The sequence below is a fragment of the Hydra viridissima genome, unplaced genomic scaffold, assembly GCF_058129835.1.
Source record: "Hydra viridissima isolate aposymbiotic clone 2 unplaced genomic scaffold, HvirCarnegie_v1 scaffold_17, whole genome shotgun sequence".
Classification (NCBI taxonomy): Eukaryota; Metazoa; Cnidaria; class Hydrozoa; order Anthoathecata; family Hydridae; genus Hydra; species Hydra viridissima.
The window spans coordinates 2,697,019-2,704,290 of NW_028324316.1; the positions used below are offsets into that span (position 1 = coordinate 2,697,019).

General features: G+C 29.5%; 1 pseudogene; it reads left to right on the forward strand.

Annotated features, from left to right (window-relative positions):
- Positions 1-6,166: 6,166 nt before the first annotated feature.
- Positions 6,167-6,991, forward strand: LOC145183163 (calmodulin pseudogene; annotated as a pseudogene).
- Positions 6,992-7,272: the final 281 nt, after the last annotated feature.

A 7,272-nucleotide genomic window follows, 5' to 3' on the forward strand; every position in this document is an offset into this window, starting at 1 on the left:
AAAATATTTCATGTCGGTAGAAAATGTCTCAGACATAAAGTTATGTCAAAATACGAGTATGTGGGCAGAAAAATATTTCTGACATATTTTATGTCAACGAAAAATGTAAGAAAAATATCGACAGATCTGGCAGACATAGTATGCCGTACAACTCTATCTGTATGCCGTACATAGTATGCCGTACAACTCTATCTGTAGTTCCATTTAAATTTTTAATTGATGAAATGTCATCCGATTTATGCCCAACCGATTTTAAATTAATTTTATCTACATAATTTTTATCTACATAATTTTTATCTACATAATTTTTATCTACATAATTTTTTTAAGAGCATAAAGAGCATTTAAGAGCATTTTATATTTTTAATGAATGTTAAGGACCCAGATTTTAATACTTTTTCAAATTTACAATACGATTACAAATTTCAATATGATTTAATAAGCATATAAACTGACATTCTATCGTAAAACGTTCCCTTTTTTTTATTGTGAAGACAATCCTGGCCAGGATTAAAATCCAATAGAAACAATTCTTATGTACAAAGTTACATCAGTATAAAGTGAGAAAGATTTTTCGCTTCAAAAAGGAGGTGGTACAGCTAATACAAATACGTTGGAGTGAATCTTGGCCTTCTAAATTACAAGGTCTGCCCATGCGGATTGTGACATCGCGACTGTAGTTATTTGATATACCGGTAATTAAGGCGAGACTTTTTGCTGTTTGATTAAAAACGTTCCTTGAGATGGAGATTTAACCTTCTGGTTAACTTGTGCAACAATTTTACTAAAGGGTTAAATTGTTGTACAAATTGACCTCCATCAGCCTAAAACAATCGTAAAAAAACCGTCAATAAAGTGTTGTTTCTGACATTGTATTAAAGCAAATGAAAAAAAAAAAAAAAAAAAGAAAAAGAAACGAAACATGAAATTTAAAAAAATATACCTTGAAGTTTGTTTTTTCTGTTAATCTCCCCAGCTGCAACCACGGCATCCATAATTTCTTGTGAATTTCTTGTGAATTTCTTGTGAATTTGCCCAAAAAACAGTTCTTTTTTAAATTTAGCACAAACTATTTAATGGCATAGATTTCTTTTGCTCTCTGTGGTATGTTTTATTGCTTAAACTAGAACAAAGTAAATTTTTTCAATGCATTTCAAGAATTTACTGTGTTTACCTGAGATTTATTCAAACTTTCCCTTTAAAAGTTTGACTTTATCAATTTTTGTAAAAACTCAAAAAAGATTTGTATTTCCCTTTTTAATAAAGTTCCAAGCAGATGTTCATTTAATTTGAAGCTTTGTAATTCCCTGCCTAGGTTTTCAGTTATGAATGAATTTACTGATTTTTTCATTTTTAAGTAAGTTTTTATTACAGACATTTTCAATACAGTTGATTTTGTTTCTTAGCTATAATGGGACAGTCCTTTTTAATCTCTGATTTTCAATTCGAACAAATGGGTTATTGAATACGAGCTAAAACCACCTTTGGTATAAAGAAAATTATTTAATTCTTTGGCTCTAAAGAGAAATTTCTAAAGCATAGTTAAACATTTGTTAATATTGTAGTTATTACTTTTCAATTTCTCATCATCTATGGCCACATTTACTTGATAAAAATTTATAACTTTGATAGCATAGTTGATTAGAGTACTACTTCATCAATTTATAACTAGTTCTTTAAATTTAAAACCAGAAGTGTTAACAAATGACCTAACTATGTCAACAAATATTTAAACCAGGTATTGAAAAAAATTGGCAAAAATGGTTTATTTAAAATTGGTTTAAAAAACCGCTGGCTTTTCTTAAACAACAACAATTTTTTGAGAAGCAACAACAATTTTAACACGCACGCTTGTTCACACTTTTTATTTAACAGATATAAATACTTTTTTGTGTGTTTACGTCTGCGTGTGACGCTTTTACCTAAATAATTTACTATTTAAATTTCTTTTTCATAGAATATTATTATAAAATTACTAAGTTTTTCAAGTAAGTCACTGAACCCGATGAACTCTTTACACGAAATTCTCCACCATTAAACAGACTAAATACAGTGTTAACTATAAATAAAAACTAATGTAATGTAATTCATAATAACCCTAGAAAGCCTTGATCAAATATTCAAGAATAGGTAATCCAATCTTAAGGCAAGATTACAGTTTGTACATTTTTTTAAAATTATGTACATAAAAGAACATTGGAAATAAACATGAATAATATAATAAGCAATATTATAACATTGAAAAATTATGATCTGAAAGAATTTGCGAAGAGAATTCAACTAATGACATTTTGGGATTTGATTTTCTTCCTTATCTTAGCGGTTATACGTACTGGTGTATGCATGGCCGCCGACGGGGCGGGGAAGATATCCGGGGCCCCGTGTAGGTGCAAATAATTTTTTAAAGTAATTTTTTAAAGATTTAAATAGTTTTGACTTTTAAAAGATTTAATTAACTTTTATTATTAATTTTCAATGAACAGAGCACACTTCTTTTGGTCCTGGGTATATAACTATTCATAATGAGGGCCCTTTTAAGAAAACTTCCCGGGGCCCTAAATTTCTCTCGGCTGCTATGGGTGTATGTATGAGATCGTGGGATAAATCAACTGAGTGAAAGGGGGAGGGGGCCATTGCTACCGCTGATGTTGTTGTAGCAGTCATACAGGACCCCACGAGCTAGAAGAATCCTAATATGTGTTTGTAAAAAATCGTTATCCATATTTAACTCATGGATTTTCAGTAAATTTTTTCCACTATGTTCGCTGAACTATTATTGATAAATCATTTTTTAATTAAATTATATTTTTTTTATTTCCATGAGCTAAAAAAAATTGCTCATTTTTAACTTTTTTAAGTTTTGCTTGTAACCTTTCTTTATCTTCATACTTCAAGATTACAGGTGCTGAAATAAGGTCTTAAGTGCGTTTACGTGTGTCGAAAGCAATTGTGTAAGTAACCTTGATATGTATTAGCGTTGTGACCAAAACTAAACATGGTGCCTAACTTAACTAAAAAAACCGTAACTAAAATTAGTAGACTAACTTTTTAGCTTGACTAAATTTAATCGACTAACTTCTTAGTCTTATTAAATTAGTTGACTAACACTTCAGTCAAACTAAATTTAGTCGACTAACTTTTTAGTCTAACTAAAATTACTCGACTGCGTTTTTAGTATAACTAAAGTTAGCCGACTGACATTTTAGCCTAACTAATATTAGTCAACTAAATTTGTAGTCTAACTGAATTTAGTCGACTAAATTTTTAGTCTAACTAAATTTAGTCGATTAAATTTTTAATTTGAGAAAAATATATTGTTACTGTTACCCAAGAAATTATTTTTTAAAATCTTTTTATGCGTTAGTTGTGAAGTGGTTTGAGCGCCATGTTTTTAAATACAAATTGCTGTAAGTTACAATTTTTTCCGCAGGGCATCTGTTTCAAGGTTCAATTTTCAGATTTTTTCATATACACTTAAGATTTTGTAATAGTAATAAAACTTATCTAACTAGTCCCCCCTTACTATTAAGTACTTGTTTTAATTTTCAATGAAAAGCGGTTCAGATCTAGATTTTTCAATTTCAAAATAAAGTGAATTATAAATTATAAAACACATGTGAAATCAATTTATAAAAAAAAAATGGTGCCATATTTTTCAAAGGTGTGTTATATGCCAAAAAATTTTTTGAGGTAACAATACGTAATTTATTTCGTTTTACATTCATAAAAACGCAGATATTTACAGTGACAACAATAAGATTGAAACAGTTAGGCAATTAACTTTTTTTATTATTTCTATATTGTGTAATTGAATATATATCTTGTTCAACTTTCAACTTTGTTTTTCTTTCAAAAACTATTATTAAAATACAAATATTTTAATAATAATTTTCGGTATAAAATATCAGCTGCTTTTGACGGAGTTGTTCTGCTAACAAACCAATTTTTATTTAATTTGATAAAAGAAATTTTAGGGCAATACAAGGTACAAACAAAACATTTTTATTACCCAATTGTCACAAACTATGTTACGTATTTTAAATTTCTTAAAATAATAAATTTTGATGAATGTCTTTAAATTGATTTATTTGTCATAATTCATATTATGTTCATATAATTTCATGGTATGGTATATATTCAGTTTTTTTTAGCACTAAATCTTGTTTCAGTCAACTAATTTTAGTTAGACTAAAAAGTTAGTCGACTAAATTTAGTTAGACTAAGAAGTTAATCGACTAATTTTAGTGACGCTAAAAAGTTAGTCAACTAAATTTAGTTAGACCAAAAAGTTAGTCAACTAAACTTAGTTAGACTAAAAAGTTAGTCGACTAATCTTAGTTCGACTAAAACTAACCTTAACTCCCCCCCCCCCCCCCTCTTTGTCATCAGCATTATTTTTAGTGTTGACCATTCTGCCCTGTTCAGAAAATGGAAGAAAATAAAATAATAAAAGCTCAGTAAAAAAAATTTAAATTAGTATTAAAATTAATATTTTCTCATCAGATAAATTTATTTTAAAAATTCTTTTACATCTAATTATACGCCCACTTTTTTTCATTCCCGGAAGTGACACAATTAAGCGATACACAAGTTTGTGGATGAAGCTTCAAAACCTTATTATACGAAGTAATATATAAAGATGAATGTTTTTTGGAGAGCTAAAAAGGAAATGCTAAAAGATGAGGATGAGGATCGAAACCATGTATAGGGATTGGTTGGAGGAGGAGTTTTAACAGATCAATCGAAAGATTCAAAGAGTTATGAAGATAATTTTAATGCGTATTATGAACATTTTTTAGTTCTATCATAAATGAAAATACAAAATTGAAAAAAAATTTGTACTTTTTTGATTACTGCATTAAAATTGCTATTCTATATATAAAAAGACGAACGTCCATTTGTGGCATTTGAACTTGATCAGAATAGAGAGGAGGCACTATCCAACTAGATAGTCATTATATAAACAAAAGGTTACAGAAGACTCGAACCCTGAAGACGTGCATAGAGAAATTTTTGACCTAGATTGTTACATTAGAGCAGAAAGTAGGAGAGACAAAACAAACTATTTGGAGAACTCAAAAACCATCATCAATCATAAATTAGAAACACCAACAATGACAAAGTGATTAAAATCGAAAAAAAAAGACAACAACTTGCTCTACTAAACCAGAGATCTAATTTACCCGAATCGGAAGGTTCTTAAAGTAGTAACGAAGGGAACTGTGCAAAAAGGCTGTCGAGTTATTTCAAAAGGTTTAGGAATAAAAGTCATTCAAAAAGTTGTTATTTAGCCACCAAAATGCTCATCCTGGAATCAAAAATGAGTAACTTAACAAGTAAATGCAACCAGAATTCACCAGTTGTAAAGAAAAAAAGCTACAAAGTATTGCATTTATTCTTTACAACTCGCGACTTTTATTTGCTTTCGTATGTAGGCATAGAGAAGGCAACATTGATGATAAGATGAGACTAACGAAAAGAAGAGTTAACGGAATCTCTTAGCTTGATCCTGAGCTTTTGCTTTAAAAAATTTAAATTGGAATGTTGTTGTGTAAAGCTTAATTGAAAAATCAAGAACTTCATTGTTTCCGAGGATCTAATTGTTCAGTTTGAAAGTTTAAATTTTCAGATTCATCTCATGTGAACAAAACTCGAAATTCACTTTTTTTCAAGGTTTCCTTAAGTTAATGCTTTCATCGTTTTTGATGCTATACTTTATTAGTCAAGATTATTTCTTAATTCCAAATTCAAAACGTTTTAAGAATTAACGTGTAAAAAACTTTTACAAAGAATGCGCCTCTACAAAAACATGTTTTATAAAAGCATCTATTGAAATCTTTAGTATTATTTCCCACCCTTTTATTAAATGCAACAATAGAAGCCTAAAAAGCAATTTAAAATCTTAGTAAACATAAATATAAAGAACAAAAAAAAAAAAACAAACTACAATAGGCGATTAAAAAGGCTTGGATATTAGATAAACTCAACGTGCATCTTTTAAATCGGCAGCATAATATAGTCCGTGAACTTCCATCGGTATTAATTGCTTATAAGCCGTGTCATTCATTTCCCCTACCAGATCTATTGTTCAAAATACAGAAATGACGGATTTACAATCAGCAAGGGGCAAACGAACTGTTTATAATTGATTTTTTTTGTCTTAACATTTTTCTTAGCGTCCAACTGGAATACTCTTTAATAGCTATCATATCCTGCAATACCATACTGAGAATTAAAATTAACAATATGTTTTATTGTGAGGTTAATCTCTTTGCACCGTATGAGATTACTTACTACAGCTTATACAGCCATCTTCAGCATTCAAGATTACTTTTATGACATTCGATAAAACTCTTTAAAGATGGCTTATGAAGTAAGCGAAGTCGAACTTAGTAAATATCGTGAAGCTTTCAGCTTATTTGACACTGATAACGACGGAGTTGTAAGCAAAAACGAAGTTGAAGAAATTTTCAACAATTTAGGTTATCGCCCAAGCAAGAAAGAGTTACAACAAATGATGAACACAGCAGATGCCGGCGAAGAAGGGGCAATCAGTTTCGAGAAGTTTGCACAAGTAATGTCAAAACGAACACAAAAAAAAGACCCCGAAGAAGAGCTCAAAACTTGTTTTAAATTTATTGACAAAGATGGCGACGGATTTGTAACACAAAAAGAACTTTACGAAACTCTTAGAAGATTAGGTTTTGTTTTCACCGAAAAGCAGGTAATGGACATGATGCAATTTGCAGACCAAGATGGTAACGGACTCTTGAACTACGAGGAGTTTGTTAAAGTTAACAAATCATTGAGTGGAAGTAAATAACTTATTTGTGGATTTTTCTTCACTAAAATCTGTCAAAAGATACGCAGTACCTGCATACAACAAAAACTCGACTGTACAGCTTTTTATGTATATTAAATCATCAATTATAAACTTTTGAACGAAAACAGATCATTGTATAAGTCTTTAAAATAGGGATTTTAAAACGTTTGCAGTTTTGTATTTTTTTAAAAAATGATATGACATCATTAAATAAGCCTGTTAGAACTTCCCATGTTTTCAAAACTGCGAGTTTATCTAATTAAAAAAGTCTATTGTGAAAACTCAATACATTCTATTTTCTTTCTTTTTCATCTACGCGTTTTTCCTTTAATTTTCTGTTAATAAAAAGCTGCTAGGCTCGTTTTTTATTCGCGAACGAATAGTTAATTGAAAGATTTTTATTGAGAAACGAAAAGTTAAACGTTTAATTACCGTGTAGAACGTTTTTT